At 40.4% G+C, this 13,283-nt stretch overlaps 1 pseudogene; it reads left to right on the top strand.

Moving 5' to 3' along the window:
- The first annotated feature begins 613 nt into the window (after positions 1-613).
- Positions 614-734, top strand: LOC129685514 (small nucleolar RNA SNORA40; annotated as a pseudogene).
- Positions 735-13,283: the final 12,549 nt, after the last annotated feature.

The raw sequence follows: 13,283 nt of genomic DNA, 5'->3' as shown, positions 1-13,283 counted from the left end.
TACCAGTTATAACCCTCCCCAAGGTTATAAGGATGGCAAACAGTTGGCAGGGAGAGCAAGCTTGCTGGTAGAACTGCCTGCAGATAGGGCAGAGGGATCCAGGGATGCAGTTTCCTGTCGGTCATCTATGGGCTTTATAAGTAACATTTCATCCATGCTTCTGTAAGAAACCCTATAAACTCACTGGTTTACAAAGCTAGACATGGGCATGTTCTCTGGTGTGTCAGTGTCCTGTATATGACAAACAGACATGTGTTCATGACTCTTCAGGAAAGTTCATACTATGGGCTTCATAGACATAGAGCATCAAAAACAGTAAGAAAAAATTTAATAAAGATAAGAAACCTTTTAACTGAAACCTAAAATATTATGTAAAGAAGTTAAATACTTTATAAACAGTTTGTCAATTTAATGGTCTTGAAGGCAATATTATTAAGACATCATTTATCTCTCTTTAAACTAATTCTTAAGTTAGAGCTCCTGTGTTCTAAATCCAAGGTGTGTGTGTGTGTGTGTGTGTGTGTGTGTGTGTGTGTGTGATTAATAAGGTCATTACAAAACGCACTTGGAAATGCAAATAATTATGGATACATAACAAAAAAGAACAGATAATGGCACTTATGATTTTGTTCAGCTGGTGGACAAAAGTGATGAAGACACGCAAAAATAAATCCCTTTTGTAACTCAGGACTCATTGTTCAGCTTGAGCTTTGATAAATAAAAGATGGAACAGGATATGTAAGACATCTCAAAGTGACGATGGGATTGACGAGGGTCACAAGCTTCCACAGTGGATTCCATTGCTAGAGAATGTCCTGCTGTGTGCCCTAGTGTGTGAAGAGACTGCACTTTGTTGAGAGCCGGTGACTGTTCACTTCCTCGCCGGAACTGTGCGGAGCAGCTAGGACTTCATCATAGTCGAGAAGGGTCGTTCATCAAAGGAGTGGACCTGTGTCAAAGAGCCTGGAATGCATTGTTCTCCAGCAACCATCCCTCCTGGAATCCTATTTGGCGTGTGTGTGTGTGTGTGTGTGTGTGTGTGTGTGTGTAAGAAAGAGAGAGAGCATTTTGGTTGACCTGGGAAGGTATCTGATTCTGGAGCTGGTGTTATGGCGATGTGAGCTGCTGGAAGCAGGTGAGAACTTAGGACCACTGAGAGAGCAATCAGCATCAGACACCTGTTATCCATGGAGACGTCCCTCTCCTTCTACTGCTGGAATCTGGATTTCTTACTTTCTGTCTCTTCCCTGAGAAAAGTTTTCCAGCATAGCTTTAACATAGTCTCAACTACTGGCTTTGAGCAATGTAGCCCACTGAGGTGTAGACTCTTGTTTTATTATTTCTGAGCTTGTGTCACTAGCTGCCCTGGGATTTTATCTTAGGCGGAGATGTAAAGAAGCTACATATGACTAATTCCCCAGGAACAGCAGAAGAAAAATTCGTGGGCGAAAATTACCCACTCAAAGAACAAATGGTTCATTACAAAGGAAGTCCTGGAATTTAGTTAACAAAGACACAGCAGTGCTGGCTTCTTGCGACACATGCATAAGGGTAGTATGAGGTATTATCCTTAGGAGAACTGAATTTTCTGCATTATCTTTACAACTTTTCCACTCACAAATTATTTTTTAAAGTATAGACAAAGCCATCTTAAGAACAAAAGCAAACCCCAGAGGCACTGAGTCTGCACTGTGTTCAGAGCATACAAGCAGCCGAGAAACGGCAGAACAGAGCTGTGGTGGACCCAGACACATGCAGCTTTGGCAGAGGCACGACCCCAAGGCAAGAGTTCGAGGAAAGCATGAGTTGATCAGACCTTCTTCCGGGATCCTACCTGACACTGTGTAAAAGGTGATTCTGAATGGATATTCGATATAAGCACCAGAGATTAAAAAATATAACTCTTTATTTTCTTTAAATTAAAAGATAATTATATTATTTAACCTCTCCCTTTTCTCCCTCAGTCCCTTCCATGCTCCCTCCACCAGCTCCCTCTCCAACTCATGATCTCTTTTTCTTTAATTGCTATTGTTACACACATACATATATATTGTGTTAATTTCAGTAAAGATGGCTCAAATAGGGTCATGTATTTGAATGTCTAGTCCTTGCTTGGTTAAGTGTTTGGGGAAGGATTAGGAGGTGTGACTTATTGGAATATATATAACCTTGTTGGAGGATGTGTGTCACTGGTGGTATGCTTTAAAAAAAAACTATTTCTTTGTTTGCTTATTTTATGTGTATGTGTGTGTGCCTAGGTGTATGTATGTCCACTGAGGTCAGAAGAGGACATCGGGTGTATCTCTTATAACTGTGAGCTACAGTGTGCATGCTAGGAATCAAACCCAGGTCCCCTGGAAGAGCAACCAGTGCTCTTAACTGCTGAAGCCATCTCCCTAGGCACTGGGTGTGAGTGGACTTTGATATTTCAAAAGTATACACCTGGATCAGTCTCTCTTTTTCTCTGCCTGCTGCCTGCAGATCAGAATGTAAAACCCTGAGCTACTGCTCCAGTGCCAAGGCCGTCTGCTTCCCTTCCCACCGTGATGACCACCCACAACCGTCTGAAACTGTAAGCAAGCCACTCATTAAATGCTTTCTTTTCGAAGAGTTTCCTTGTCATAGTGTTTTTCAACAGCATATGAACATAAATATATAAATACATCTGGCTTAGTTTGTATAAAGTTATGTGATATATATATACACACACACACACACACACACACACACACATATGATTTTGGGGACTACCTGGTATTGGATAACCAGTTAAGGTGTTTATCACTGGGGAAGGCTTCTCCTGCTCTCAGCTGTCTGTAGTTTTTGTTTGGAAATGGGGATCTATGGGATTTCCCTTTTCTACATTAGCATGTCTATTGGTATTCTATTTGCCGAGGTCTCATTTAAGTGCCCATAACAGTGAGGTATCATGGATATAGTTTCCCATGTAATTTCTGGAAACATAATTTCTCTGTAGCCTTAAAATTCCTTTGGCTCACCATTCAGTGGAAAAAAGACAGCATCTTCAATAAATGGTGCTGGTCCAACTGGATGTCTACATGTAGAAAAAGGAAAATAGATCCATATTTATCACTCTGCACAAAACTAAAGTCCAAGTGGATCAAAGAACTCAACATAAAACCAGACACACTAAATAGGTTAGAAGAAAAAGTGGGGAATAGCCTTGAACTCATTGGCACAGGAGACAACTTCCTGAACAGAATACCAACAGCACCGGCTATAAGATCAACAATCAATAAATGGGACCTCATGAAACTGAAAAGCTTCTGTAAAGCAAAGGACAGTGTCCTCAGAAGAAAACGAGCGCCTACAGACTGGGAAAGGATCTTCACCAACCCTATATCTGACAGAGGTCCAATATACAGAATTTGTAAAGAACTAAAGAAGTTAAAAAGCAACAAATCAAGTAATCCAATTAAAAAATGGCCTACAGAGCTAAAGAGAGAATTTTCTGTAGAGGAATATCGAATGGCAGAGAAACACTTAAAGAAATGCTCAACATTGTTAGCCATCAGGGAGATGCAAATCAAAATGACCCTGAGATTTCACCAGACACACATCATAATGGCTAAGATCAAAACTCAACTGAGAATATATGCTGGAGAGGCTGTGGAGAAAGGGGAACCCTCCTCCATTGCTGGTGGGATTATAAACTTGTACAACCACTTTGGAAATCAATCTGATGCTTTTTCAGACAATTAGGAATAGTGCTTCCTCAAGATCCAACTATATCCAACTATACCACTCCTAGGCACATATCCAAAATATACTCAAGTATACAACAAAGACATTTGTTCAACCATGTTCGTAGTAGCTTTATTCGTAATAGCCAGAACCTGGAAACAACCTGGATGTCCCTCAATGGAGGAATGGATACAGAAACTGTTGTACATTTACACAATGAAATACTACTCAGCAATTAAAAATGAGGAAATCATGAAATTTGCAGGCAAATGGTGGGATTTAGAAGAGATCATCCTGAGTGAGCTGTCCCAGAAGCAGAAAGACACACATGGTATATACTCACTTATAAGTGGGTACTAGACCTATAAGATAGGATAAACATACTAAAATCTGTACACCTAAAGAAGCTAAACAAGAAGGAGGAACTGAGTAAGATGACCAATCTTCACTTAGAAAGACAAATGGGATGGACATTGGGAGTAGGAGAAAAAAAGTAACAGGACAGGAGCCTACCAGAGAGGGCCTCTGAAAGACTCTACCTATCAAAGCAGATGCTGAGACTCATAACCAAACCTTGGGCAGAGTGCAGGGAATCATATGAAAGAAGGGAGAGTTAGTAAGACCTGGAGAGGACAGGAGCTCCACAAGGACCAAATAAATCTGGGCACAGGGGTCTTTTCTGAGACTGATTCTCCATCCAAAGACCATGCATGGATATAGCCTAGAACCCCTGCTCAGATGTAGCCCATGGCAGCTCAGTAGCCAAGTGGGTTACTCTAGTAAGGGGAACAGGGACTGTCTCTGATATGAACTCAGTTGCTGACTCTTTGACACCCCTCTCCCACCCTGCCTGAAGGAGGAACAAGCCTTGCTAGGCCACAGAGGAGGACAATGCAGGCAGCCCTGATGAGACCTGATAAACTAGGGTCATATGGAAGGGGAGGAGGACCTCCCCTATCAGTGGACTTAGAGAGGGGCAGGGAGGAGATAAGGGAGAAAGGGTGGGGATTGGGAAGGAATGAGGGAGGGGGCTACAGCTGGGATACAAAGTAAATAAACTGTAATTAATATTAAAATAAAAAAGAAGTAAAAAATTCCTTTGGCTCTCAATTCTCACAATATTCTTACCTTTTCTTCCTCAATGTTCCCAGAACCTTAGATTCAGGGCCTGTGTTATAGATCACCACTTGTTCTGTACATTTTGACCAGTAGTAGTTTTCTGTAATTTTCCTGCAAAGAAAAGCTGCTTTGATGACAGATGAGAGATACACTTATTTGTGTGTATAGCAATAAATATTTAAAATGCAGTTTGGAATTATGATGCTTTGGTGAAGTTGTTCAACCTAGCAGGTTTTCTTCTAGGATTCATGTCATTATTAGCCTTAGTAAGTTGGGTATGTGTCTTAGTTACTTTTTCATTGCTGTGGTAAGAAACCATGACCAACATAACTTATAAAATAAACCTTTTGTTTTGGACTTACAGTTTCAGAGAATTAGAGTCCATGACTATCATACTGGGGAACATGGCAGCAGGAAGTTGGGCATGGCATTGGAGAAGTAGCTGAGAGCGTACATCTTGAGACGCGATCATCAGGCAGAGAGAGAGAACTGGGAATGCTGTGAGTCTTGAAACCTCAAAGCTTATCCCCAGTGTCATACCTCCTTCAACAAGGAGATACCTCCTGTTTATTTCTAAATAGCTTTATCAACTGGGACTAAGTATTCAAATATATGAGCCTATGGGGACCATTCTCATGCAAACCACTGCAATGGTTCCAGTACTAGCCATGATTTCCCTTCTGTTGAGTGGTCCTTAAATCCAATAGACAGTTTTTGTCCAATATCTTCTCATGGTGGCTGTTGTTGTGGGACATAAACATTGCAGCAGGTAGGAGTGTTAGTTGACAAATACCGAATGTACACAGGGTTCTCTTTAGCCTACCTATATTCTTGCTTATACCTGTCATCTTCCATCATTGTGATACTAGCTAGTCTACTAAGTGTAAGGTGGTATCTCCTGTTTTTAAGTTGAATTTTTTAATGATGTATGATGATGAACATTTTTCATGTATCAACCAGCCCATTTTTATGTCTTTTTTTTGAGAAGCGTCTAAATAGGTTCTTTGTTTATTTTTTATTGTGTTCTTTATACATATTAGACAAGTTTATATAGTTTGTAAACATTTCATTCCAATCTGTGGATGATGTATCCATTTACTCTGTCCATTGTTAAGACTTGTTTTGTAGCCCAACTTCTGGTTTAGCCTGAAGAATGTTCTATGAATGCTTAATATTGTTCAAGCCAAATATTTTCCTACTGATTTTCTGTCTGGCATGGAAGAGTCAGTGATGTCTATTGTTACTGAACTCACTCGGTCTCCATTCTCAGTCTGTTAATCTTTGGTTTGGGTATGTATAGGTGCTCTAGTGTTGGAAGTTGAGTATATTTAAAATTATCCTATCATTTTGATTAATTGACTCCTTTAAAGTAATATTGCAGCCTCTTTCTATCTTTAAGATTTTGATTCAAAGTCTCTTTTGTCTTGAGATAAGTGTTTTCTTCTACTCTTCATTTCTGTTCTCCAGGAACATATTTTTTTCTATTTATTTGTTTCAGCCTGTGTATATCGTAAAACCTAAGTGAGTCTTTTGTAGACAATAGGTAGTTATACCTTATTTCATTATTCATTCAGACACTTTAAGACTGTGGAGTGGTGCTTATAGTTTATATATATTTAAAATCATTGTTGATAGAAAGGATTTACTGTTACCCCTTTGAGAATATTTTTCTTTTTTTTTTTTTCCTTTTTTTTTTATTTTATTTTTCTTTTTAGTTACATTTTGTTAACTCTGTGTCCCAGCTGTATCCCGCTCCCTCATTCCCTCCCCAACCCCACACTCCCTCCCTGGTCTCCTCCCTGCCCCTTTCCAAGTCCCCTGATAGGGGAGGACCTCCTCCCCTTTCATCTGACCCTGTTTTATCAGGTATCTTCAGGGCTGGCTGCAAAGTCCTCCTCTGTGGCCTAACAGACTGCTCCTCCCCTGGGGTGGGGGTCAAACAGCCTGCCCTTGAGATCCTATTAGAAATAGTTCGTGTTCCCCTTACTTTGGAAAACTACTTGGTTACTGAGCTACCACAGGCCACATCCGAGCAGAAGTTCTAGGTTATATCCATAGATGGTCCTTGGTTGAGTGTCAGTCTCAGAAAAGACCCTGTGCCCAGATATATTTGGTCCTTGTGGAGCTCCTATCCTTTCCATATCATACTAACTTCCCTTCTTTCATATGATTCCCTGCACTCTGCCGAGGGTTTGGTTATGAGTCTTAGTGTCTGCTTTGATACACTGCTAGGTAGAGTCTTTCAGATGCCTTTTGTGATAGACTCCTGTCATAAGTTCAATGCACATCCCATTTGTCTTTCTAAATGAGGATTAATCACCTTCGCCTGTGTCCACTTTCTTGATTATCTTCTTTAGGTGTGTAGATTTCATTATGTTTATCATGTCTTGTAGGTCTATATAAGCGAGTATATACCAAGTTTGTCTTTCTCCTTCTGGGATACTTCACTCAGAATGATCTTTTCTAGATCCCACCACTTGCCTGCAAATTTCATGATTTCTTCCTTTTTGATTGCTGAGTAGTATTCCATTGTGTAAAAATACCACAGTTTCTGTATCCATTCCTCCGTTGATGGACATCTGGGTTGTTTCCAAGTTCTGGCTATTACAAATAAAGCTGCTATGAACATGGTTGAACAAATGTCCTTGTTGTGTACTTGAGCAAATTTTGGGTATATACCTAGGAGTGGTATAGCTGGGTCTTGAGGTAGCACTACTCCTAGTTGTCTGAGAAAGCGCCAGATTGACTTCCAGAGTGGTTGAACCAGTTTACATTCCCACCAGCAATGGAGGAGGGTTCCCTTTTCTCCACAACCTCTCCAGCATGTGCTATCACTTGAGTTTTTCATCTTGGCCATTCTGATGGGTGTAAGGTGATATCTCAGGGTCGTTTTGATTTGCATTTCCCTAATGGCTAATGAGGTTGAGCATTTCTTTAAGTGTTTCTCTGCCATTCGACATTCCTCTTTCGAGAATTCTCTGTTTAGCTCTGTTCCCCATTTTTTAAGTAGATTACTTGGTTTGTTGCTTTTCTGCTTCTTTAGTTCTTTATATATACTTGATATTAGCCCTCTGTCAGATAAAGGGTTGGTGAAGATTCTTTCCCAATCTGTAGGCTGTCTATTTGTTTTGATGACAGTGTCTTTTGCTTTACAGAAGCTTTTCAGTTTCATGAGGTCCCATTTATTGATTGTTGCTCTTAGAGCCTGTGCTGTTGGTGTTCTGTTCAGGAAGTTGTCTCCTGTGCCAATGAATTCTAGGCTGTTTCCCACTTTTTTTTCCAGCTGATTTAGAGTATCTGGTTTTATGTTGAGGTCCTTGATCCACTTGGACTTTAGTTTTGTGCAGGGTGATAGATATGGATCTATTTTCATTTTTCTGCATGTAGACATCCAGTTGGTCCAGCACCATTTGTTGAAGATGCTGTCTTTTTTCCATTGAATGGATTTGGCTTCTTTGTCAAATATTGAGAATTCATAGGTGTGTGGGTTTATTTCTGGGTCTTCTATGCGATTCCATTGATCCTCCTTTCTGTTTCTATGCCAATACCATGCAGTTTTTATTACTGTTGCCCTGTAGTACAGCTTGAGATCGGGAATGGAGATACCTCCAGATGATCTGTTGTTGTACAGAATTGTTTTGGAGATTCTGGGTTTTTTGTTTCTCCATATGAAGCTGAGAATCTTTTTTTCAAGGTCTGTAAAGAATTGAGTTGGTATTTTGATGGGAATTGCATTGAATCTGTAGATTGCTTTTGGCAGGATGGCCATTTTCACAATGTTAATCCTACCAATCCATGAGCACGGGAGATCTTTCCATCTTCTGAGATCTTCTTCAATTTCTTTCTTCAAAGACTTGAAGTTTTTCTCAAATAGGTCTTTCACTTGCTTGGTTAGAGTCACACCAAGGTACTTTATGTTGTTAGTGGCTATTGTGAAGGGTGTTGTTTCCCTAATTTCTTTCTCAGCCTTTTTGTCTTTGGTATACAAGAGGGCCTCTGATTTTTTTGAGTTGATTTTGTATCCTGCCACTTTGCTGAAGGTGTTTATCAGCTGAAGAAGTTCTCTGGTTGAATCTTTGGGGTCGCTCATGTATACTATCATATCATCTGCAAATAGTGACACTTTGACCTCTTCCTTTCCGATTTGTATCCCCTTGATCTCCTTTAGTTGTCTTATTGCTCTGGCTAGGACTTCAAGTACAATGTTAAAGAGATATGGAGAGAGTGGGCAGCCTTGTCTTGTCCCTGATTTCAGTGGGATTGATTTAAGTTTCTCTCCATTGAGTTTGATGTTGGCTATAGGCTTGCTGTATATTGCCTTTACTATCTTTAGGTATGTGCCTTGTATCCCTGATCTCTCCAAGACTTTAAACATAAATGGGTGCTGGACTTTGTCAAATGCTTTTTCAGCATCTAAGGAGATGATCATGTGGTTTTTCTCCTTCATTTTGTTTATGTGGTGGATTACATTGATGGATTTCCGTATGTTGAACCACCCTTGCATTCCTGGGATGAAGCCTACTTGGTCATGGTGGATGATATCTTTGATGTGTTCTTGGATTCGGTTTGCAAGTATTTTATTGAGTATTTTTGCATCAATGTTCATAAGAGAGATAGGTCTGAAGTTCTCTTTTTTTGTTGGATCTTTGTGTGGTTTAGGTATCAAAGTGACTGTGGCTTCATAGAATGAGTTTGGTAGTTTTCCTTCTGTTTCTATTTTATGGAATAGTTTGTGGAGAATTGGTGTTAGTACTTCTTTGAAGGTCTTGTAGAATTCTGCGCTGAAGCCATCTGGTCCAGGGCTTTTTTTGGAGGGGAGACTGTTAATGACTGCTTCTATTTCCTTGGGAGATATAGGACTATTCAGTCTTTCTACCTGATCTTGACTTAATTTTGGTAGATGGAATCTGTCAAGAAAGTTATCCATTTCATTTAGATTTTCAAATTTTGTGCCATACAGACTTTTGTAGTATGACCTAATAATCGTTTGGATTTCCTCAGTGTCTGTAGTTATGTCCCCATTTTCCTTTCTGATTTTGCTGATTTGTATGGTTTCTCTCTGCTTTTTAGTTAGTTTGGCTAAGGGTTTGTCTATCTTGTTGATTTTCTCAAAGAACCAGCTTTTTGTTTCATTGATTCTTTGGATAATTTTATTTGTTTCTAATTGATTGATTTCTGCCCTTAGTTTGATTATTTCCAGCCGTCTGCTCCTCTTGGGTGTATCTGCTTCTTTTTTTTCTAGGTTTTTCAGTTGGGCCATTAAGTTGTTTGTATGTGATGTTACAGATTTCTTCTTGTAGGCACTTAGTGCTATAAATTTTCCTCTGAGCACTGCTTTCAATGTGTCCCATAAATTTGGGTATGTTGTGCCTTCATTTTCATTGAATTCTAGAAAGTCTTTAATTTCTTTCTTTATTTCTTCCTTGACCCAGCTGTCATTGAGTAGTAAGTTGTTCAGTTTCCATGTGCGTGTCGGCTTTTTGTTGTTTCTGTTGTTGTTGATGTCCAGCTTTAGTCCATGGTGGTCAGATAGTATACAAGGGATTATTTCAATCCTTTTGTATCTGTTGAGGCTTGCTTTGTGACCAACTATATGGTCTATTTTGGAGAAGGTTCCATGCGGTGCTGAAAAGAAGGTGTACTCTTTTGAGTTTGGGTGAAAAGATCTGTAGACATCTATTAGGTTCATTTGATTTAGGGATTCTGTGAGTGCTTTCATTTCCCTATTTGGTGTCTGTCTGGTTGATCTGTCCCTTGATGAGAGTGGGGTGTTGAAGTCTCCCACTATTAAGGTATTAGGATCAATGTATGATTTAAGCTTTAATATTGTTTCATTTACGAATGTAGGTGCTCTTGTATTTGGGGCATAGATATTCAAAATTGTGATGTCCTCTTGTTGGATTTTTCCTTTGATGAGAATATAGTGGCCCTCCTTATCTTTTTTGATTAACTTGGGTTGAAAGTCTATTTTATTAGATATTAGGATGGCTACTCCAGCTTGTTTTCTGGAACCATTTGCTTGAAAAACATTTTTCCAGCCCTTTACTCTGAGGTAGTGTTTATCTTTGTTGCATAGGTGTGTTTCTTGGATGCAACAGAATGTTGGGTCCTGTTTCCGTAACCATTCTGTTAGCCTGTGTCTTTTTCTTGGTGAGTTCAGTCCATTAATATTGATAGATAATATTGACCAATGCATGTTAGTTCCTTGTGTAATGGAGTCGATGATCTTACCTTGTTTCATTGCTTGTTTTCTTTTCATTTTTGTTGGGACATTATCTGTATGCCCTGTTTTCTTGGGTGAATTCGTTTTCGTTGGATTGGAGTTTTCCTTCTAGTATCTTCTGTAGGGTTGGTTTGCTGTATAGATATTGCGTAAATTTAGTTTTGTCATGGAATATTTTGTTTTCTCCATCTATGTTGATTGAAAGCTTTGCAGGGTATAGTAGTCTCGGTTGACATTTGTGATCTCTTAGAGTCTCCATGATGCTTGCCCAGGCCCTTCTGGCTTTCATAGTTTCTGATGAGAAGTCTGGTGTGATTCTGATAGGTCTACCTTCATATGTTACTTGGCCTTTTTCCCTTGCTGCTTTTAATATCTTTTCTTTGTTCTGTAGATTTAGTGTTTTGACTATGATGTGACGTGATGTGTTTCTTTTCTGGTCTAGTCTATTTGGTGTTCTGTAGGCCTCTTGTATATTTATGGACATCTCTTTCTTTAAGTTGGGAAAATTTTCTTCTATGATTTTTTTGAAAATATTTTCTGGACCTTGGAGCCTGGAGTCTTCTTTTTCATCAATTCCTATTATTCTTAGATTTTGTCTTTTCATAGCATCCTTGATTTCTTGGATATTTTGTGATTGGAATTTTTCTGATTTTACTTTTTCTTTGAGAGAAGTATCAATTTCTGCAAGTGTGTCTTCAGCTCCAGAGATTCTCTCTTCCATCTCTTGTATTCTGTTGGTGATGCTTACTTTTGTGGTTCCTGATCTTTTCTCCAAGTTCTCCAGCTCAAGAGTTTTCTCACTTTGTGTTTTCTTTATTGATTCTAATTCTGTTTTCATGCCTTGCACCATTTCTTTTATGTGTTTGAATTTGGATTCCTGTCTCTCTATGATGGACTCTATTTCTTTGTTCATTTCCTTTTTGTATGCCACTAATTTCTTCTCTACTTGTGCCTCTATTTGTTTGGCTATGTTTGCCTGTGTTTCTTTAAGGGTTTTGTCTATTTCTTCTTTCTTTACCTCCAATTGACTGGCCATCTCTTTGAAAGATTTGTTCATTTCCTCCTTATGAGCCTCAAATAATTGAGCAAGCATGGCTTTAAGGTCATTTTCCTGTGCTTCTGATGAATTGGAATATCCATCGATTTTGGGGTTTGCTGGTGAAGTCATGATGTCCTGATTTATGTTGGAAATGTTCTTTCGCCTACCCCTGGCCATTGGCTTATCTGAGACCTTCCCTGTTTGTTTTTGGATTCTGCCGATCAGACTGGTACTGTCTCTCTTTCAAGTCTGGAGAATTCTTCAGGAAGTTGAGAGAGGTCACGTGTCCTTAGCGTATGCTGAGGACTAGCTGTACCTGTGGGAGGAAAGTACGCAGGCGCAAACAGAGGCAAATGCAAGCGTGCGTGCGTGTGTGTGTATATGTGTGTGTGTGTGTGTGTAAGTGGGTGTGGGCGTGTGTCTCGAGGGACAGAGTGATGGCTAATGTTGAACCCTTGAGTGTGTGGGAGGGGCTCTGCAATGTATATGTCGCAGGCGCTAGTGATGATCGCAGCGCAATTTCTGGCATTAACTGCCTTAACTCCTCAATTAGACCCACAGAGCAGGAACTTCAATGTTCCAAGTGCCCCTCTGTTTCCCAAAGTGGGTATATGGGTGGGAGGGGGTTCGATGCCTGGCTTCTGTTTTAGAAGAAGCCAGGATCAGTGGAGCTGCAGATTCTCAAGGGTGCACTCACTTACAGGCAGGACACTTGGCAGAGATCGGCGTATCTGGGCTGTCTGCTCTCTGGTTTGGCCCTGCTTCTTTGATGTGCTCCGCCAGTTCCGTGCTGCTGTCACTGACAGGTTATGAGGTCTTGCTGCAGCTGGAGATTTCAGGGTGGTCACGTCAGTGGGAATCGGGGTAACCAGCCTTTCTGTTCTCTGGTTTGGCCCTGGTTAGTCTTAAACTGGAGGGCTGATGTGCCCCGCCAGCTCATTGCTGCTCCGCCGCCAGGTTAGAAAGTCCCGCTGTAACTGGAGACTGGGTTGCTAGTCCAGATGCTTTCTGGGAAGTCCTGGGGTCTCTTTACTGTGCTCTCCAAGCTTCGGAGGCCCGGCGCCTGGTGTGTCTAGCTTGTATGGCGTTTCTGTCTGGTTTTGGTGAGTATATAGCGTATTCTCTGTCACTGTGGTATTGGGCGGGCCGTACCGTCAGTGATCGCGATCCTGCGGAGCTAGTATGGCGTCTAGCAGA

The sequence above is a fragment of the Psammomys obesus genome, unplaced genomic scaffold (assembly GCF_907164565.1).
Source record: "Psammomys obesus unplaced genomic scaffold, mPsaObe1.curated_primary_1811, whole genome shotgun sequence".
In the NCBI taxonomy this organism is placed as follows: domain Eukaryota; kingdom Metazoa; phylum Chordata; class Mammalia; order Rodentia; family Muridae; genus Psammomys; species Psammomys obesus.
Note: the sequence above shows the minus strand (reverse complement) of the source record. Positions and strands in the feature narration are given on the sequence as shown.